The following is a 23,718-nucleotide window of genomic DNA, read 5'->3' as shown; positions in this document are numbered from 1 at the left end:
TGTTTCTCTGAAGCTCAGTTTACAACCAGCTCCTCTGCATTTTCAACAAGTCTGAGCTCATTAAAATTAATCCAAATGTTTGATTTCTCTTTCTTAATGGGATGTTTCCATCATAAGTGGACATCCAATAGAACTCAGTGTATCAAATATTAAAGACATTCAGCATCTCTCATGTTTCTCTCTTTCTATAAAGCAGCTGCTTTTCTTTGATCCCATCAAAGATCACAATCACATGAACTTCCATATTGATCAGATCAATACATACAGCTCTGATGTCACTAACATCTCCTTGAACTCTTCATTGATGCTGATTTGTGAAGGTGGAGCCAAGATGGCGACCTGTGTGGACGCTTCTCTGTAAGCTCCTGAATTTCTGATGAGTACCTAATGTTTTAAATGATCTAAACAGACTAGAAGTGACTCATTGCACTTGTGTTTTGCGTACGTACAGGACATCTTTATATCCTAAAATCAGGCCGAACTTTCATTTTTACCCCATCGAATTCCGATACAGTGAAGTGTTAGCTTGTACAGAAACATTTAGCTAACAGCCACGGGATAAGCTTGCAAAATGGCCAAAAACGAGGCAAGAAGAAAGGAAGGACTGATAATGGATTTGGAGCCAGATAAAACCTTTCCAGGCCTATGCAAACCTCTTCCTCCAACCCCTCTTAATAGCCCCAACCCAAAGAAGAGCTGCATTGAAGCTCATGAGGTGAGAGAGGAAGCTGTATCCAATGCCAACATCTTAAAAGCTATTAATGGGCTGAATGACAGATTATCCAAATTCGAACAAATGGTGAACAGAAACATGGCGGAGATTATTGCAATGCGGGATCATGTGAAAGGTCTTGAAATACAGAGTAAAGAGAGAGAGGTAACTGTGAAGAAGCTGAAAGTTCGCATTGCTGCACTTCAGGAGAAACAAGAGGAGACGGAGAGATATTGCTGGCGATGTTATTAGATATTGCTGCATTACTGAATCTCCCAGAGCATAGTAACAAAGATATAAGAAAAGAGGTGATGGATATAATCGCCCTGATCATCCCAGAAGAAAAAAACAAATTCGAGTTCATGATAGATACTGTTCACAGAGTTGGTCGAACAAGAGATGAAAACAGCTCTGGCCCCATCATTATACAGTTCACCATGCGCACCTTCCGACACAAAGTGTGGAGAGCTTCCCTCAACTCTGATGTGATGAAGAAGAAGAATCTCAAATTGGCAGATGATCTCACCTACATGGAGAGACAGTGCAAAAATAAACTGTGGCCAATTGTCAAACAAGCCCATGACGAGGGAAAGAAGACCAAATGGGTTTGTCCTGTGGCTATCATTGATGGTGTAAGAGACACTGCATAAATAAGCTATGTAAGTTACCTAACATTAACAGGTATTTCAACTACCTCAGGCTCTCAGTGTTATTGTTCAATATTTAATAATTTCGAGGCACTTGTACATTGTTTTCTTTTTTCTGGTTTTTGCTTGAAATATCTCAGGTTCATTAGGTAATATATGTTTACAACGAATAATAACCCCTTTATATTTTCTATAAAACTTTTCATACCTCCAAGTTAGTCGTACCAATATTTGGCAAACATTATTATGGTAATGTTTGGACTTGTTTATGCTCTACAATGTGAGTAGTTAAACATTCTACTTTTATTGGAGTATAAATGTTAATTTGCTTAAGCATTTGGGTAACTTCAAGTCAAGTTGGCTTTATTGTCACTTCAGCCATATACAGTTTGTACACAGTGAGGCGAAACAGCGTTCCTCCAGGGCCAACTTCATCGGGGAAAAGAAAAACAAACAGAGTCTGAAGATTTTTACTTAGGTACTCAATACTTAGTGTTCCCTTTTGAGAGTATCTTCTTTAGGTGTTTATACTTAGCACCTTATAAGTTTCTAGTTAATTTAACAGACATCCAGTTCACTTTATTCATTCCCTTTTTCCCTTATGACAGACTTACATTTCAGCTCCTTAAAAATACCATCCCTTAATGTTCAAATTATTCATGACAGGACCAAAAGAAAGTACATTTTCATTTTCTGTAGATGGAAAAATGCTGATTTGATTTTTCTACAAAAAACTCATTCGAGTGCTAATGATGTAAAATTCTGGAAAGCACAGTGGGGTGATCAGTGTTATTTTGGCCATGCCTCTCAACATTCGGCAGGCGTACCCATTCTCCTTAACAACTTTAAAGGTAACATTATTAAGTCATTGTCTTCAGATGAAGGTAGATGGATTGTTCTGGTTTTCAAATTGGACAACACCTTCTTTATAGTCTGTAATTTATATAGTCATAACAACACAACTCAGGCCAAATCTATGTGCATAGAATTATCTGAGGAACTTGATTTTCTTAAATCAAAACACAGGGGAGCCCAAATGATTCTTGGAGGAGATTATAATGATGCTCCATATGATCTTATAGATAGAGCACCAATAAGAACATCTCAACACTCAAAATTTAAAAGCACTGTGTTTTGTTTGTGAACAACTTGCAGTTATAGATGTATGTGGATTCTTAAACTCTGATACAAAAGAGTTTACCTGGAGCAATGCAAATAGATCTCTACAATCCAGAATTGACTTGTGGTTAATATCTTCTTCGTGTTTACATTTTGTTTCAGAATCTTATCATGATTTTGCTCCATTAACTGATCACAAATTGATCACAATTCACTTATTTGGCAATAAACAAAGTCAAAGTAAACCAAGGGTTTTTGGAAGCTAAATAATAATTTATTGAATGATGATGCATTTTGTATTATAGTATCACTAATCATTTAGATATCTCAAAACATGTTGGTTCATTCTACAATGATATATACAAATCAAACTGTAAAATCAATGATTGTGATAGATTTATCAAGTCAGTTAAAAATTTTGCACCAACTATCTCAGAAAACTTTAAAACTAATTGTGAACGTCCCATAACAAAATCAGAAATTTCAGAGGCAATTCGATCAATGAAAAAGGGCAAATCTCAAGGCAATTATGGTTTATCAGTGGAATTTTATTTACATTTCTGGGATATCATGTTGATCCTTTATTAGAATTATTTAAGGAATGCCTTGATAGAAAAGAAATGTCCACAAGCATTAAACAGGGTATTATAACTTTAATTCCTAAACCTGATAAAGATCTTCTTGTTATAGAAAATTGGAGACCTATCACACTTTTGAACATAGATTATAAGATTATCTCATTGGTCTATACCAAAAGATTTTAAAAAAAGGTCTTTATGAGATCATAGCTGAAACGCAAACCGGATTTATGACCAACCGCCATATCAGTTCAAACATAAGGCTTATTTTTGACCTATTAGACTACTCTGAATATATAGATGATGATTCCCTTATTGTGTTTCTTGATTTTTATCAAGCTTTCAATGCAGTGCAACATTATTTCTTATTTAAAGCACTCAAAACTTTTGGTTTTGGTCCAAACTTTGTCTCAACTATCGAAATGTTTTATAAAAATATTGACAGTTGTGTTATACTATATCCAAATACTACTAAAAGATTTCCAGTCATGAGATCTGTTCGCCAGGGTTGCCCAATTTCCCCCTTTTTATTTTTGATTGTGGCTGAACTACTTTCATTACACAGTAATTAAAGGTTTATCTGTTTTTGGTAGAGAAATCAAATAGACTCAACTAGCAGATAACACTGTTTTATTCTTAACCTCCTAGGACCTGACGTCCACATATGTGGACATCACATTTTGGCATGTCTAGACCAAAATACTTAATTTTTCTCTACAAGGGCCTGATATCCATTTACGAGGACATTATACTGCCACTGTTCTATCAAAATTTGAAACAAATGCCCTCATATGTGGATCTCACTTTTCTCAAAAACAAAAATTAGGTAAGAAATTCTTTTTGGTAATTCTTTGTTTTTACATTCTTTAGGTCCCAATCAACCCAAATAGCAAAGAAAAATTAAAAATGCATGCCATGAAAGAGTTCGGGTCTTAGTAGGTTAAAAAACAAAGATTAGATTAAAAATGCTATTTCATTAATAGATGAATTCTCAACTGCCGCCGGATTAAAACTATTACAGTATATCAAAGTTACCAGTTAAAATGTCTGCAGTTTATCAACAGGCATTGTTGGCTTGGAAACTATGTTATTCACATAACTTTTCTCCACATAGATCTATTATCTGGAATAACGAATGTATTACTAAAAGGAACAAATTACTTTATTTGCAGAACTGGATTGATAAAAATATAATCTATTTAAAAGACTTATTTGACTCTGAAGGCCAAATACTGACTGAGTTGATGAAAAGCTACAAAAAACAGAACGCACTACATGCATCCGTTAACACCAATTTATATAAATGGTATTGATCTCTTAAGCAAGAAATACACCAATAAACATATTAGAGAATGTTTGTATAATGCTAAGAAAATTACTCCAAGAGGGAAGTTTATTTGGAATGCTATTTTTGAAAATATCAACTGGGATAAGGCGTGGCTTGTTCCTTTTAAATTTTGTATTACAAACAAAGTAAGAGAATTACATTTGAAAATATTACATATTACATACAAAATATTAAATAACATATGTATCATGCCATCCAACACATACATTTCAAGATTCTGTGACATTGATAGAAAATGTACCTTTTGTAAAACTGAACTTGAAAGTGTAACTCGTTTGTTTTATGGATGTTTATATAGTGCTACATTTTGGAGAGAACTTGGAAATTATATACTGTGCAAAACAACATACGAAGTCAAAACTGAATGGAAGAACATTATCGCTTACTTTGAAACTAAAGAAAAAAATCTGTGCCGTTGTCAATCTTTATATCTTATTAGGGAAATTCAATTTACATAAATGTAAATTTCAAAACTCAACCCAATCATTTAATTTGTTTTTGATTGAAATTGAATATTACTTAAACTCTCTTAAATTAACTTCAAATAAAAAAGGTTTATCATTGATTGAAATTCATTCAGAAATTTTTAACAAATGAACTGTCACAGATACAACTTTCAAGTACAAAGTTGTTATGAAGCCTGTCACATGATATTGCAATATGGCATTTAGTTGTTCAGGAAGGGGGAAAGTTTTAGGAAAGATGGCGGTGTTATGAGATGTGAGAGATTTGCGACGTTTAGCGCAAATCTTGTTATTATTTATTGTGTAGTTTAGTCAATAGTTTTGTTGTGTGTGTCAGAACAATGAGTCGACTGCTGAATGTTACAGGTGTTACGGGAGTGATACATCTCCTGTTGTCAGGCCTGCAGGTATCAGGCTGTTGTTCTTCTTTACCTCATAGTGGACAGAAATTATTTTTTGGAGTGGCACAAATAATTTGTGTGGATTCAGATTTGATGCAGATTGTTCTGTAAATAGTTTGAAATGTTTATTTAAAAAATGCCTTGGCTGCATTTTTCAACCCGTTCTCACTCCCGACGCGTAAAATACTGACGATTTCTCACGTCCCTTAACTTCTCATGCTGACGCTAAAGGTACCCTTCCACGTTTTTATGCGACACTGTGGGTTGTCAATTCATTCCAATATGAAGCCGCTCTCGGCGATCAGAGACGCTTTGAGCAGAGGCTCCAGCCATCCATTTACTCCAATAATAACCCCGTCACGGCGAAACATGACGCCTTGAAGTACAATCTAACTAGAGAACCGGGGACCCTCTCCCCCGACGTGTTTTTCTCCCTAATTTAAGGCTTTCTTTTAATGACATCATTAACATTTCTCAACAAAAACACATGAAAGTATCACTGATAATTCAACAATAAAATCGTTTCATGTTGTGGCCATCACACAGTGTTTTCCAAAGTGATTCTCGATCTGAAAGTGCGCAGATTTAACGTACATCCTTGGTCAACACGTTCTCACTCCCAACTCGTCAAATGTGTGACGCATGGTCAGGCTCCCCCTGCTTCACTTATCGACGCGGAGGGTACCCCCCTCGCGTCGAGAATTGACGTGCAGGGTCCTCCTATTGAATACTATGCTGCTCCCTAATCGTTGTTTATCGACGAAAAGAGATTTCCGTGCAAGAGCCTGTTGTTCGTATATTTATATATTTCCGAAATCACATTGTAGTGACGATGTTGGGACAGAAATATTAGCTTCTGTCATGACTGATGAAGTTACTAGTTAATAAAGTTTCCAGTAAAGTGATTAATCACAGCCACAGATTGACAGTAAATATCCCGATTAGCTTCAATGCATCTTTAATAAATATGTGCAAGTTTCAGTGCTTCGTTTAAACTGTATGATACTTATACTGACCCAGGGTCAGTGTAAAATACAATCCTAGCTGTGTGAACAAAGCCTGGCTCCTTTAATCCTGCATGACAAACCTCAGGATGCAGGTTATTATTACTCTTTCCTGCTGGCACACCTGTCACACCTGAGAGTCAGCTAGAAACTTACAGTGACGTGGACATCATGCAAAGACTGACAGACTCTGTAATACTGTAAATGATCAGTGACTCAGGTTAACACTAAACTTTAAACAGTACCTCTGTGTCTCTGTGTGTGCTGACCCAGATAGCAAGGAAACATTGAAACAATGTTGAGTCAATATCAGGCGACGTCATTGAATCAACGTTGAAGTGTGACGTTGACCTAACGTCACTCTTGCACCCATTTTTAACGTTGAAACAACGTCAGGTTTTGATGTTGAATCAATGTTGAAACCTGACATTGATTCGACGTTATATTTTCTAATACTGTTGACACTGAAACAACATCAGACTCTGATATTGAAACACTGTTGAGCTATGGTGTTGATTTTCCACCTCTTTCGCACAGTTGTTTTTCATTAAAACAACAGTTAAATCATGACTGGAAATCTACCTTTCTTTATAGTTATTTTAACCAATACTAAACTACTGCATGTTTCCATCAATACTTAAACCACCTGAACACATAACTGCACTTATTCCTCAAACTGGACACCCTTTATAAAAATCAAATGTCTCACAATGTATCATGTCAATATTAATATCCTAAAATAAGAAAGCATTGCATGTGATGTAACAGAGAAAAAAAAACCTAAACAAAAAAAAGTTAAATAGACATGTTTCGTTTGCTAAATACTTTATTAAAACACAGTTTTCTATTTACATTTATATTTTAACATAACTTTGTAGTTTTTACTCCGGGATGGGGACAGATGATGTGCGTCCTGCGCCACCCAAACGGTCTGGGGCATAACGGAGCCATTTCTGCACTGCCTGTGCAAAGACAAACTGTGACTCAGAGTTTGCCCCTAACTGCTGCGTCAGGCCATCTAGGACAAAAATACACACACACACACAAACAAAACCATAAGTGATGGTGTAACATTCTGCACTCAAGTATTAGTTGTTTTAACTGCTAAAAGTGTTTGATAGTTTTTGCCTGTCACATATATATATTTGTATATGTAGCTTGCCATCACCAGTGCGTGAATGTGTGTGTGAATGTGTGTGTGAATAGGTGGATGACTGAATGTGTAAAGCGCTTTGGGGTCCTTAGGGACTAGTTAAAGCACTGTACAAATATAGGCAATTTACCATTTATACCATGTAAGATCTGAAATTCCAAGATGTTCGAACTTGTCTTGTAATAGTGGCCTCACAGAGTCTCTGGAATCTACAGAAAAACAAATCACAACAAGATGACATTCAGGAGTATAAACTGGTGTTTTGAAGATAAGTGCACAATGATATTGTGATTCAGCTTTAAAACAATTTTAAAAGCATACCATCTATATGGAAGGCCTCGACATCAGACTCTCCATGCTGGGGAGATCGCAAAGCTGTGTCGTTTGGAGTGTTCTGCCGGAGTGGCGAAAGGTGCCGGATAGTGATGCGCGAATCATGAACGAATCGTTCAATACTCGAGAATCACTTTACTGACTCATGAATCATGATTCACAAGCCCAACTGACTCACTGACTCATCCCTGTTGCTGTTAGCAGCAATATATCTAGCTTATAATTAAAATTGTGGAGAAATGCACAACATCCAGTATCTTAACAAAAACATTTCTGCTCTGAACTGGAAGAAAAAACCCTGAGTAGAAGCTCACATCAAGACAATAGCTCCTCGGTTCACAGTAGCATCGCTCTGCTAACATGCTAACAGCACATTTGAGCTACTCACCCCCTCCTTTCCTGTGCTGAATCGTAGAGCCAGCGAGTCACTCAGGACTCGCTAACCCCCTCCCTCCTGTGCTGAATCGTAGAGCCAGCGAGTCACTCAGGACTCGCTAACCCCCTCCCTCCTGTGCTGAATCATAGAGCCAGCGAGTCACTCAGGACTCGCTAACCCCCTCCCTCCTGTGCTGAATCATAGAGCCAGCGAGTCACTCAGGACTCGCTCACCCCCTCCCTCCTGTGCTGAATCGTAGAGCCAGCGAGTCACTCAGGACTCGCTAACCCCCTCCCTCCTGTGCTGAATCATAGAGCGAACGAATCACTCACTCACTCACCCCCTCCCTCCGGGCTCACAGCTTCTTCTTCTTGGTTGGCAACCAATGTTAAGGCGCATTACCGCCCCCTGGCTCACGGCTCAGTGGACATTTAGATGAGAAAATATATACTTGACACATTTAAGGAAAATACTAATAAAATAAAAATAAACAAGATAAATGTTCCCTTTAGAATTTTTTTTGCTCTTTTTTGCTTTATAAAATAGTTGTTTTCTTTTAGAATCACTCATCTTAGCAGTAGGATTTACATGAAAAGAGAAAATAAATTAAGTTTGAGTGAAAATGTACATTTTTTGCACTCTCTGGTCAACTGACTCAGTGAATCAAATGACTCAAAAAACCCGATTCACTTTGGTGAGTGACTCATTAAAACTCGATTCAGTAAAAAGAATCAAATTTACCATCACTAGTGCCGGAAGCTGGGAGGGGCATTATGATGCCTGCTGTCAGTGGGCTGGGGGGAAGACTGCGGAGTGGTGAGGGCTGTTTAGAAAAAGATAAATTTTTTAAAGTATTTAAGAATACAGACAACTTGTCCAAAAAGTTTCCATGTGTCACACACAGATATGTACACAGACACTAGACATTATTTAATTACCTGGTATTTTCACTCGAGGTGCCTGGGGAAACCGTTTTTTTGTGGGCTGCTCATCCTCTGAGTCACATGTGTACAGGGGATTTGGTCTAAAGAAATAAGTAGAAAAAGTTCAGAAGTAATTACAAATGTGCTCTTGGCATATTTTTTCCTAAAGTTACAGTTTGATTTATAATAACAAACACACAGGAAACGGAGATGTGCAAGAAGGTGCAGTATACAATAAATTTTTGAAGTGCACAAGTGTACATGTACAGTTGTGTAAGTTTGTCTTTGCATTTTTAAAAAAATGCAAAGCCAAATTTACATTTTTTGGACTATATTATGTGGTTATATTGCAGTATTCAAGCATCACAGATATGTACAAAAGACAAGATTATAAATTCTTAACAATCAAAGATATGTTTGTGAATAAAAAAAAGTTTTACTTGTGCTTTCTTTTATGACTGGTCTGAGTTTCAGCTTCGGACTGAAGGTCAGACGTATCACAGTGTTCACTTAGTCCTATGTGTGAAGGGACAGTTACTGTGTGTGTATATGTAAGCATTTAAACACTGAATATACTAAAATTAACAGTATTTTGTCTAAGGCTGCCACTGTAGGAATTCATGGCACCGAGACAAAAACGTGGCGCACAGTGTGACGTCAAAATTGGCGCAGACCTTTGACGCTGCGTTTTCTCCGTTTTTCTCGTCCACACATAAATGCAAAAACAGAGTTTTCAAAAATATCCACCCTGGCAGGCGCTTTTAGAAATCTAGATTTTCAGTGACCAAAAACGCTGTTTACGTGTGGACGAAAGGTGCAAACGCAATTGGTCGGTGAGCGTGCAACGTAAAGTTTGAATTGAGTGCGAATTGAAGCGGGTGCTCTCCAATCATTAAAAGTAACAAAGTCCTTGAACACATTTATACAGTTACCATTACGGTTATCAATCATATATCAAAGATTTAGAATTTTTTGTAGTACTAAGGAACTACCGAGCAAAAGTCTGGGTCAAGCGCCGAGGCGACGGCAAGAACAAAGGAAACCTCGAAGCGTTAAAGCTAGCTTTGTACGGGAATATAATTAGGAAACGAAAATGTTTTCTTTGTTGATATACTTTGTTCGCAGTGCAATTTATTTGTTGCCGGATTGTAAGAAGTATACAACAGTAAAAAACTTGTTAATGTACAACATTAACAAGTTTCTTTTTTACTGTTATTCAAATGCAAACATGGAAATAACGAGTAGAAAAAAATCATTCATTCTTACCTTATACTAATCGTGGTGCAGGCCAGTGCAGTGCATGAACTGATGCCTTCTCCGGTCAATTCCGCTGAGAGTAAATCAAATGTCCCGCTCTACTGTACAAGACAATGGTTACCCGGGGGGATGTACCAATGTGAGAGGGGTGCTGCGGAATAGTCCAAGTGATCGCTGCTTTAATTTCCCGGTCAACTATACATAAATTGCACGTAGACACGATTTTTTAAAGCTGGTGAACTAGACCAAGTCATTGATAACAAATGAACAATAAATCTACTTTCTCTGGTACTTTATACCCGATCAGTTGCAATGCAATTTAATGACCAACTACAAATCGATGGTTTTTGATGATGACCGGAGCCGAATGATCGTCAACTATAAATAGACGTTTTCTCTATGTTGTTGTTGTCACCTGGTCGACTACAAATAGATCAAATATCAATGACAAAAAAACAACGGTAAATCAACATTGTTACAACGTCCAACGACCATATACGACGGATGAAAAATCAACATAGATTCAGTGTCGTCTTGCTATCTGGGGAGCATCTGGAATCAGATTGAGTCAGGCTACATCAGCTGAATCTGTTATTTGTAAATATCAATATTTTTTATTCAGGTGTGGTTATAATATGTAAGACTGCAGTGAAGCGATGTACCAGATGAATCCCTGGCCAAAGGCATCGTACTTACATCAGACTACTGACCTAGCCACATCAGCCTTTTGTGAGGTCTGTTTAAAGTAGACTTAAAATGAACTCCAGGTTCCTGAGAGGTGGACTGAGAGCACAGAAACACATGTTCATACATACAGCTGTAGCAAGCTTACATTAATTTTAAATAGATTTGTTACTCTGATGGCTGTCTCTCTGTTAGTCCTCTGACAGACTGGTGACCTGTTCAGGTGTGCTCTGCCTATGACTACTGGGACAGGCTCTAGCCTCTCTAATAGAAATTTTCTGTTATTCTCATTTAAGGTATTTAAGTGCTTATGCATATGCTTAGCTGTGACACTGTTATAGACTGATCAGTGAAAGTTTCTAAAACTAGATGAACTTACTTCAGCATCAGCAGTTTAAGAAAACAACTCCCTTTACAGGTGCTGATTAGGCCAAGGGCACAAAACAGCTTAACCATTGATCTGTTAGGTTTCATAGCGAATTCCACAACACCCCCACCCTCCCACTGTGAACCTGAATTGAATATTCAGAAGAAAATGAATGGATAGACTGACATTTGTTTAAATACTTCTAGAAATCTGAGCTGTTGGTGTGGTAATAATATTAGAGCTAGCAATCTTTCTTACTGAATCTCTACTGTGAGTCATGTTACCTGAGATTAATTCTATGTTTACCTGTCAGCCTGGACAAATGTGCTGTGTGAAGGATGTAAATGAAATCAGATCTTAACTGCTGACATTTAAGGAGCCTGTTCATATTTAATTGTAATATGAACCAATGATTTTTTGATTGCTGATTCTAAGAGAGTCTTTGTGGAAATCCTGTTTGGGTTTTTGTCATTTTACTTCTCTTTTCCATTTTCCAGAACAGTTCTCCACAGTCGCTGTCCACATGGGTCAGTGGGACCAAGCAGCACTCTGCTAATGTGTGGACTCTGACCAGCAACATCCAGCAAGACCCAGACAGCGTTTTCTATCTCCCAGCTGGAGTTTTTTGTTTGTCTGTGACTGGAGAGTCAGATTTTTGTTGAAGCTGGAGGAACAGAGAGGTAAGTCAGTTTGCAGAGATCCCTCCCACCCTGGCTTTTATGTGGCAGATTTCTTATCTGAAACAGTAACATTTCAGTGACTGCTGCTTATACCACAGGTTAATACACACTACTGATCCCTGATAGAATCATCACCTCTGCCAACAAAGAAGCCTGGTGGATGTTTGTTTACAGTCTGATGATGGGACATCATGCTCTGCATCTTCAAAGTTTGTCTCTTGATTATTATTCATACACAGTAATGTGAAGCATGCTTATATCTAGTATAACTGGACCAACCTGGTGCTCTTCATTTATGGAGGCTGTTGAGTCTGAATGTTGGATGTTGTGTATCTCTTGTTCTCTGGGCTTTGTTGTCCTCAGTCTGTTTGCAGGATCAGAAAACAAAACCAGGATGACCATAAATGTTTCTTCTCCAGTTGGATGATGATAAGACCGTGACACGGGATGCCACCTTTGGTCTTGTGATGAAGCAAAGCTCAGGACGAAGTGTGATTAAATGGTACCCACATGTGTGCTGCTGAGAAGGATGTACAGGGGCACCTGCAGCCAAATCCAAGCCTCCTCAGGTTAGTTGTAGTTGCAGAATGCTATAGGACTGAGACAGCTGAGGCATCAAATGTTTGATTAAACGGATGAAAAAGAGAAGTTTTTTCCCCTATAATTATCACTTTTTAAAATCTTTAGCAACTTCAAGTCTGTCAGCGTGCTGAGGTCACAGAAACAAGAAAAGCAGCTTGACACTTTAGAGTGTTGTTTACAGTTTTCTGTCATCATGATCTCCTCTGAAGTTTATCACTATTAGGCAAGCAGTAAGTCCACAATACTGTAATGATGATTCTGACTTTGGTCATGGTTGCATAATATTTTAATAATATACAATTATTTTTTGTAATTCATATTTTTTCTGTTAATCAAAAATTTACTTTGTGAAATTTGTATTTGAGAATGCAGAATGTGACAATATATTTTTTTGTTTAATATTTAATTTCTTTCAGTTGCAATTGTTAAATCAAAAATAAATAAAAATATTTTCTAATTTAGCAAACTAATTTATCAAATATATATATACATATATCTGTATTAGTTTTTATACATTAATTTGACACCTGTATTGAAAATACCATATTGTATTCTTACAGAATCAGTTTGGTATCATTGTTTGTCTGATTGCTGAAACTAAGAACTAGTTTTGATCTAAAGTATCCAAAGTTGAGCTCTAATGTTTCTTCACCCTTGTGTGTGTGATATGTGATTTCCTACATGCTGACAGAGCAGAGCGGCAGTTTGTGCTCACAGATGGTGACGGTGTGGAGAGACGGTGGTGTTTCCTCAGAAGAACTAGCAGAGTCACCAAGGACACAAGTCCATCTCACCACCTTGACTTGTTGATCAGTGGACACACTTGTCTCCCCTTTAAAGGAGATACTCTTAGAGAGAGACGATCAGAGTCATCCCTAAATGTTAGTGCTTTCAAATACACAAACATTTTTAAAGGACAAAAACGAACATCCAACTTTGACTGTAATACAATTAAATCTTTGCATGTGTGTTTTCAAACTCTCAGATGGGAAGGATATCACTATTGGACTGTCTAACCTGCCGGAGCAGCACTGAATGACCACCACACATGATCAGTTCCTGCAACATTCAGCAGCTTTGCTTTTGGTAAGTAGAGTTACCTAACTGCAGTAACTTTAAAAACATGATATCCATTTCTAACGGCCTGGTTACTTCCTGTCAGTTATTTTAGAAACCATGTGGTCACCTGACCTAACACTGTTTCTTCTTCTTCCCCTTAATGTTTATGTGTCAAATGTCAACCAGCTGGAGAGGAAACTACACCAGTACTCGGATGTTTCACCAACACGTGCCAGACGCTGTTCCTTCATGGTGACATCACCAGAGACGGCCTCGCCCACCTCATGACCTCGCCATTGATCATGATGATTTTAATGATGACAGCGAGCGGAACTAAGACTGTAAAAATCAGAATGTTTAGATGCTTTCTAATTATTAATGAATACTGAGAGCCTCTTTCTGTGTTTTGTCTGTTTTGTTTGTTTTTTACTTCATTTGTTACTAACAAAGTTCAACAAACTCACACAGTTTATATTCCGTATGTTTCCATCTTTACATCTTTCCAGTGTCCAGCTATTTTTTACTGCTGTTTGAATTCTCTGAATGTTTGACCCTGTAGACTGTTTAATGGACTGCTTGTCTTCCTGTTTGTAACCGCTGCCTGTTTTTGACTAAAGATTTGGATTTCTGACTTTAACACAGCCTCTGCGTGTCCTCCCTTTGTGTCCTCTTCCTCTGTGAATGTGTTGCATGTGTCACAGATTCATTTTATTAACAGCTTTCCCACAGTGAGTTGCATCAGCATTCATTCACAGCACATTTCAAAAGGATTCAGATTAATACAGTGATCTTACAGTCAGAATTATCCTGACACACTGCCACTGTAAATTATCTTTCATCAGGTCAATTTTAAAGTTCAGTATTTCAAAGCAGGCGTTATGATGAATCATACTGGCATTAGGACTGTAACAATATGTACTAACAAAGTCAAAGTTTTCTAATTATGTTAGAATATTGGAAGACAATCAGCTTTTAGTGTTTTCTGCATATTAATTATTCTGAAATAGAGACGGTGACCCTAACTGTACAGAAGCACTAAACAACTGACAATCTAACAAACATTACTGGCCTGAGCCGTCATGCACAGTGAGTCTGATCCTTTGCTGTGAGAGTCTGACAAGCATGTTTCTGGTCAGTTTGGAAGAAATAACATCACAATGTTGATCTTTTTTCAATATTCCTTCTCTCTTACAACATAAACTGTGATCAAAGCTACTTATGTTCACAGCATGTAATAATAGTGACAGTCCAGTGCATTGTGGTCTGTTGAGCTAGGGATAGGGTTAGCAATTCAGACATATGTAATCAATCTCTTGCTGGATATAACAAACACCTAGGAATTCATATTTTAATTTGATTTTCATGAAATGTTCATATTCAGTATCAGTCATTTTATATTATAACCACGTATCCACCCAGGCTCATGGTGGGGCAGGGCTCTGTCCTGGGATGCTTGAGTGAAAGCTAATGTACACCCTGACCAGGTATCCAGTCTGTCAGAGTTGTTTTCAATATTTGGTTCAAAAATATGAGTGAAAACAAAAATCTAAAACTAGGATTCTTGCATATGATGGATGAAGTCTGTCTTTGACTGTACTGTCCAGCTGATCCATCAAACCCCCAGCAGGTGAACCTTATCATGACATAACACAGTAACAATGTAAAAAATTAAACAGCAACAGCCTAAATGTAAAGTGCATTCTAAACTCCTCTTCAATAAATGATATGGATGTGCAGAGAGTCATTCAGGACTGTAAAACGTGAACTACAGAGCCCAGAGTCTTCATCATTAAATCTCTGGTTGCTTCATTTTTCTATCCTATATCAGATACTTTAAAGGTTTTAGTAAAGTTGCATTCTCATGGTGAGGCAAAGTGCTTTATGTGTGTGTTTGTGCGGGTCATGAACGGCTATAAAAGGCCTTTAATTGAACAAAGCGGGGTTTGAGTTCAAGTTACAGCAGACTGGCGCTACTTTAAACGGAACGCAGCCTTCCTACAGCGGACAGCTAACAACAGGAATCGGACGCGCGGTCCATCCAAGTCCACAGCAACCACCATAGCAACAGCCTAGCATGACTTTAAAAACATATTCTGTCTTCATGACTATCAAAAACGTGAAATGATTTATAAAGCATGAAAGCGTTACAGCTGCAGAGAGCTATGGCGGTATCTTTGGAAGCTGTTTGCATAGCTAATAATATACGATGTAACCATGGAGGCAGTCAGTCACATGAGCTAGCGGTGCATGTTTACTACAGTGATTAAGGTGATTGTGTGCACAGCGTCCACACGCTGCAGAGGGTAAAGACATTACTTCAGCATTGTTTTATATTTATATATATTTGCCTTCTGTTGACCATCACCTCAGGTTCACCATTACAGTTTCAGCATACAGATGTACACTGTCTAAACATGAACAAATTCAAAAAAAGCATGTCTCAGAAATAACCACAGCTGTTCATGTTTGTCATTATAGTTTTATTTGTAAGAAAATTGTGAACTTCAAATTGTTTATCAAGTCAAAGAACATTTGACACGTCTGAGTCATTGCTTTGCCCTATGAGAGCTGGAATAAATATATATCCTGACAATTACAGTTGAAACAGTAGAGACAGGTAGAAATGGGATCAGATTCATCTTTGCTTAGACACGTCCTGTGTTGGCCTTAACCCAAATTTCGCTCGGGGTCAACCTTCAGGATCAATAGTTTTATTGAATTGAATTGAATCATATTAAATAACAAACAATAGCACGATCCGTGTGATTTTGCATCCATTTCCAAATTGTAGTCAAGCAGCCCAGTCTCATAAATAGGTAACAGAAATGTCTCTAATGTAGACGTGTACAGTCTAGTGTAAGCATTAAAAGACCATAAAGGAAACACTAACATTTATGTGAAACTAATTGTAATAAAATATGAACAGGTGCTTTACAGATTTATAAGAAAGAATCTGAAAACAACACTTTTTTTGGTCTAAGTGGTCAAAGTAGAAAACAGAACTGATGTTCAAGAACAAACTGTAGCTGCACTAATATTACACATCTCGATTGTTGTGGTGAACAGACATGTTACTTTTAAAACCACATGCAGTGTGTGACCATGACTGTCCACTGAGACCATGAACGCCACTTCGCTGAAGCATTCTTCTTTTTCTTCTTCTTGCCATCAAAATGGAAGCAGAAAGAGCACGAGCTGCTTTGATCTACTGAAAGGAAAAAGCAGAACATCTGAGCTGAAACCATTAAGACAGAAACAATCGTTCAATGCAGTGTCTCACGTAGCTTAACCTGTTACAACTGTTGATACAAGCTCAGTACAGTTAACACAGTGTCAGGGAACTCCAGTGTGGGAACTAGTGGCTTTAGGTTTGTAGTCATTTAACTTTCATCCATTCAATTCAGGAGGAAGAAATGCCAGGTTGGTGCAGGCTGGTTACATGCATTTGCTCCCATGCTGTCTTTAACCAAATGACTTGGTTCACTTTATGGCTGGGCTGTATGTGGGGTTATATCATGTTATTTGGGCAGGAGTACCTGTCCCCTGTTAGGCTTCGAAGGTTTCTCCATAAACAGAGCTTCTAACTCTTTTAGCTATCAGGTTTTTGGTGGCTCTTTTTACCCCACACTGGTTGTGAGTGTGTAATGACCCCCACTAGTTTTTTTGGGTTGCAGTTAACTTGGGAGGAAGGGGTGGGTCTGCCATGACTAGATGAATACCAATTATCTGGGATACATAAATTTCATAATGCATGCATATATCTCTATCAATTAAACCTGGCCTGAGGGCTGCCATTTTTACATTCAGTTATTTCTCTTAGAAATGTTGGATCTAAATAATGAATGTGTTACAGTCAGACTGACACTGGTCAGTGTAAATGGCTCATAGGAACAGAGAAACCTTTAAATTAAATACCATCACCTGATATCGAGTGTCAAACAATATCAAAGCTGTAAAAGCTGTTTACAGTCAGAATTTACAAAAACTATGATTGTAAATAAATTCAAACAAGTGAGCTTTTCTCTGAATATCAACACTGTGACTTCTTAGACTGTAAGCTTTACCTCAGCACAGTTGTAGAAGCTGTCACTCCAAATGTCTTTTGATAACAAGAAGAAAATACCTTGTCAGTAGACGGCCTGAAGTTCTCCAAACATCTTGTGCCATCGGCTTTGTCTGCTGGTTTGAAGACAAACCACAAAAAGATGATTTAGTCACTTTGTCTCCATCATGCAGCTCAAATGTGTCGTGTAACAATGTTAAATAGCAGTCGTTATCCCTCTGCTGTCAGTAGGATTGTACTGTACAGCATCTCATTGATATGTGAGGAATGCTTATGTAACACGATAACAGACGTCTGGTCTTACATCATTAAAATATAACGGGCAGGAGATATTTAGATATTTTTATATTTATATTACATTTTATAGCTGACAGATATTACTAAATAGATAGAATTTACTAAATGGTTGATATACATGAAAAATATGTCCATAATCACAAATGACCATGAGAGCCAGTAGAATTAATTCAACTAGACACTCAAAAGACGTCCTTAAATGCTCTTTAAGTGGCAGAACAAACAAACAAACAGTTAATCGCTTACTTGAGATGAAATCTGCTCAGCTACTTAGAAAACAGCTTCTAACTGGTTCCCTTTAACAGGATGACTGCTCAGGGGTAAGGCCATCATGCAGTCCAGCAACCTTTATGGTTCTGCTTTGATTCACCAGGAACTATTAGGGAACTAGATGATAGTAGCAAAATTCACCATAGACCTGCACTTGGTAAACAACCATTTGACTAACATTTGTGTCTCACCTGGCTCTTATTCTCTCTCTCTCCCTCTTTGTGCTGACAATCAAGCCAAACACCAACATCAAATATACAGTTGAAACCAGATATTTACATGCTCTTCAGATAAAAACACAAACACCTTTTTTTTTTAACTTTTTATTTTGTGCTTTTCCAAATTAACAGTACACAAAGACACAAAAGTCTGAAAAGGAACAAAAAACAAAAAAAAACACAAACACCTTTTTAATTGTCACACCAAATCAGACCAAATGTGTATTTTTTTCAGATTGATAAATATAAAAAAAACATATGTTAACTTTAAGAGTAAAGAGAGAAACTATCTGTATTTCTTAATTGTGTAGCGAGTAAAAGCCACCAAGTATTCGCTAAGGGCCTCTATACTACTCGGGCAAACTTTCAGGGCCCAAAGCTCTCACAGGAACGAGCCCAGAATAAATGGGACAAGAGGGTCAATATCAGTCAAATATGGTAAAATTTATTTTAAAAGAAAACACAAGGGTTTGCAAAAGGCCTAAAACATCAAAATAAAAAAAGTCACTAACGACCACAATATAGTTTTATTGGTGCAACCTGCCAGCAATGCAGCTATCACCTGAGGGCTTGCTCTACCCCGGTGGTCCCAGATGCTCGTTACTTTAAAAGAAACAAATCCACCCCAAATAAATACGAGCCCAACAGAACACTTATCGCATGCATTAAGTGTTTTAGTCCAGGCAATGATTGGTGGCACTAAAATCACTCTTAATAAAACTTGTTCACTGCAAATCCACCAGGAGCACCTCTAAAAGACCTAATTCCCCTAAGGTAAGAGCCCAGCTCAGGGATTGCACGTTGCCCGACTAATATTGCACCAGCCCAGTAGAAATAAAAACAAACCCGGCATAAAAAACAGTTTTAAAAGGTGACCCTACTAAAACCAAAAACGCAACAAAAAGAGGAGGAGGAAAAAACAGTGACAAATTCACATGTGCAGCCTGTCCTGTAGTGCATAAATATACTTTTTTAATGTCAAATATACTAAGTTAACATACCCAAAGCAGACAACTGTGTTTGCAGCACACCTGGCTTATCTTGGCTTATCTTCTAAAATCACTACTAAAAACAAAATACAATAAACATCAAATACATTTCAACAAATTTTAAAAAAAAACACTAAAAGAAAAACAGCCTGTACCTCAAACCTCTGCTGTAGAGGTTTAAAACAACTGTTTGTGTAGAAGACAATTAAAACTTCTCAGGCTCTTCACCTACTCACACAACCATTGCTCACAGCCGCTCGTCAGTGCAAAATGAAGAACACCTGCTGCTACTTCCTCTTTTATACCCTCCCTTGGGTCCCCTGGGTCCTAAAGCCTTCCCCATTACAATTGTATATGGCACCAAATTGTATTCAAAACTGAGCCACACTTATGAAGCTCCACAATTCTTTTCCTGGTGTTTTGGTTGACATCTCTTGATTGTCCCATGTCAAAGAAACAGGCTCTATATTTTGCCTTATATGCATCCACAGGTGTGCCACAAATTTACTCACATGGACTCTTCTTCAGCTCAGCAAGGAATCGTCTGGAGTTTTCTTATTAATTAACAATAAACTTAGTGTATATGCACTCCTAAATTTGATGAAAGTGATTAAAATAGACAGCTCTGTCTCTCTTTATTCTGACTTTTAACTAATTCAAAAGATATTTCAATATTTATTTATCCAAAACAAAACAAGTTTACTCTAAATTGATGTTTAACAGTAAAAAACAATGTTCTTGTGTTTTCCATTAAGTGTTTGTAAATATCTGGTTTAAACTGTGAATAAACTGCTGTGTATTGAAACTCCTTTTGTTTTGCATAGAAATATACTGAACAACATACAAAGCATAATATATAAAATACTACCAGAGTTTTTTCTTTGAAAGAAGCCCCTTATGTCCATTCTTGCATATCAGTACATTACTGAAACCGATTTATTTAGCCGTGAAGGGTAACAACTGAAAATATGAAATAAACACACATGTAATCTAAGACTCTAAAGAAACAGCATTGTTGTTTTTCGGCTTTTCATTTCGCCATTTGTTGATTCACTTGAACAGCAAGTAACGTAATATGGGTCAAGTGATCAGTTTGATATCAATCTTTCGTGATACATCGTCATATTTACATTATTTGTACAGTACGAATGATTTGCTTTGGTACCTGGTCGAACTTAAGCTCTCCTCTGTCTGCCTGGTAGTGATGGGTCGTTCGCGAAAGAAATGGCTCTTAGAGCCGGATCTTTGAAGTGAACGACGCGAGCCGGCTCCTTATCGCGAGCCGTCGGTTTATTTTTTCTTTCTCTCACCCTTTCTCTCGCCCTTTTTTCCGCTTCACTCTGCATGCGAGCCTTGTGCTTTGCGCTGGGGGGACGGGCGGTAATTACACTCAGTAGCAGAGGAACAGAGCGGGAGGGAGAGAGAGAGCGAGACAGCCAGGGACAACAACGTCACATTAGAAAGGTACAGTAATCATCCACAACTATTTTCAGTTGCAGATGATAAAGGTTATATAAACGATAAAGGAAAGTTTATTCATGCAGGCCCATATGACAGAGAATATGCATGTTCTTTTTGTTTTTCATTTTTTCATTTATATTTAATTTATATTTAATTGTGTTGTGGTTTGCAGTGTTTAAATTTTTAAAAGGAAAAAGCTGAAAATTTAAATAGTTGAAATGTGACTAGTTGGTTTTTGTATTATATGATTTATTTATTACATTTTATGTGGAGTGAATAAATAAAAGTATATCTACGGTGACCCCCAGAGACAAAGCACGTAAAAACTGTAAAACACGTAAAAACTCCAAAACAAGTAAAAACTCCATAGCACGTACAAACCCCGAAGCACGTACAAACTGTAAAACACGTAAAAACTCCATAGCATGTAAAAACTCCAAAACACGTACGAACTCTGAGGCACGTACAAACCCTGAAGCACATACAAACTCCAAAACACGTAAAAACTCCAAAACACGTACAAACTCTGAAGCAAGTACAAACCCCGAAGCACGTACAAACTCTAAAACACATAAAAACTCAGTAGCACGTAAAAACTCCAAAACACGTACAAAAGACAACAGAAGTGCTCCAGGATGCTACTAGGCGCAGTGTGGATTTGGTGTGTTGTAGTAGCAGGTAAATGAACATTTTTTTTTTAATTATTTGATTATATATGAGTGCTTGTGTATAAATACACAAACAACAATTGTGTAATTTAAGTGATCTAAGTAGCTCTATTTTGGAAGTTCAGTTCATGCTAGACATGGGCTTTGGAGTTTGTACGTGTTTTCTCTCTAGGGGCCACCGCATATATTTATATATAAATAAAACCACTTTTTTTACATTAGTAATTTCTTTTTTGCATAATTTTATATTATTGTTAATAATAAATTAATTAAAGCAACAAAACAACCTGAAGAGCCGGTTCGGAGCCGAAAGAGCCGGCTCTTTTTAGTGAGCCGAACCGAAAGAGCCGGTTCTCTAAAAAGAGCCGGAAATCCCATCACTACTGCCTGGCTCCGTTTCTCTCAGCGCACTTGCAGGCAGCAGCTGCTCGCTCAGTCGCTTAATGCCTGAGCCTGGATCATACCAATATTAGGGGGGATTTACCCACAGTCGTAAATTCCCACAGTGAGCACTATGTGCTTCGAATATTGTGTGTAGTTTTTGTTTTATACAGTTGTCAGCCAGGCATCTAACTATGAAAAAATTACACTCCAAAAGACCCCGGGCTTCTAAAAAAACAACCCGGGCTTAATCCACCCCCCCACTCCGCCACTGAGGGGGGTGAAGCAGAGGGAGCCTGACCATGCGTCACACATTTGAGGAATTGAGAGTGAGAACGTGTTGGTTGTTGTATATTTGTCTTTTGGATGTTGTTACAACCAAATTTCCCCTTGTGGGACAATTAAAGGATTATTCTATTCTATTCTCTTAAGTTTTTCTCTTTTCTCTTGTTATTTTTACACACACACTTCGACTCAATTCAGTTTTATTTATATAGGACCAAATCACAACAACAGTGAGCTCAAGGTGCTTTATATTGTAACAAGTGTCACCAGGCAGTTTGTTGCTCTCTGCCAGGTGATTGGCTGAAAGAGCTGTGAAAAGGTAGTGGGTATGTGGGGTGAAGTCAGCGCTCTTCTGTGGAAGAAACCAGAGGCAATTAATTCACTCGGGTGCGAGTGGGTAAACTGTCGGTAAGAGACTTTTGCCATTTTGTTTGGATCATTTGCTGGTTAATGTGCCTATTTTTAATGTGTCGTTGGACTTTTTTAGTGTGACCACCAATTTTAATAGAAGAATTGATCAAGCCCTAGATCGACTGCGCGCAGGGAAACTGATCAATATTGTAGGTATATTGAGTGTTTGTTTTTAGCTTCATGATTTTAAATGATTTCATAAAATCGGTATTTTATTGGGTAATATTTTAATTGATAATGTTGCTTGTTTTTCAGCTGTGCTGTCTCTGCTGTCCTTTTTCGTTCTTTTGATTGATTTGTAATTTTCTTTTGGTTAGTCCGTCCAGATTGAGAGTGAGTTGTGTAAGGGCGCACTAACCTCCCTTTTTGTTTTTTTTGTTTAATTGTTTGTGCCACTTCCCTTTGTCTCCCAGATTGCAGGCCATGCATAGTGCTGATTCCCAGCTGCGCTGAGACCCGACTTGTTTGCAGTGCGTGTCACGGTTGCAGTGTCGCTAAGCGGGGTGTGACAGGTTGCAGTGTAGTTATATTCGCACAGTTAGTGTGCTAAGTCTCATGTGCAGCTGGGATATCAGCAGGATCTGTTGTAAGTCCTGTCTGGAAATAAGGGGAATTTGTATGTTTAATTAATGTAATAAATAAATGATCAATTTATTTCTTTGTCCCGTTCACTCATACCTTGTCCTCGGTTACAATATTCATACTTTATATTGTACGGTAAAGACTCTACAATAATACAGTAACTCATAATAAAATGCAGAGAGGGGTACGTCTATTGCAGCATAACTAAGGGAGGATTCAGGGTCACCTGGTCCAGCCCTAACTATATGCTTTAGCAACAAAGAAAGTTTTTAGCCTAATCTTGAAAGTAGAGATAGTGTCTGTCTCCCGAATCCAAACTGGAAGCTGGTTCCACAGAAGAGGGGCCTGAAAACTGAAGGCTCTGCCTCCCATTCTACTTTTAAATACTCTAGGAACAACAAGTAGG

General features: G+C 37.8%; 1 pseudogene; it reads right to left on the bottom strand.

Annotated features, from left to right (window-relative positions):
* The window catches only part of LOC135932693 (NACHT, LRR and PYD domains-containing protein 3-like), a 135,534-nt pseudogene that overhangs the window by 80,545 nt on the left and 31,271 nt on the right, over window positions 1-23,718 (bottom strand).

This window comes from Pelmatolapia mariae, linkage group LG3_W (assembly GCF_036321145.2).
Source record: "Pelmatolapia mariae isolate MD_Pm_ZW linkage group LG3_W, Pm_UMD_F_2, whole genome shotgun sequence".
Lineage (NCBI taxonomy): Eukaryota > Metazoa > Chordata > Actinopteri > Cichliformes > Cichlidae > Pelmatolapia > Pelmatolapia mariae.
The sequence above is the reverse complement of the archived record's forward strand: the minus strand, read 5'-3'. Positions and strand labels throughout refer to the sequence as shown.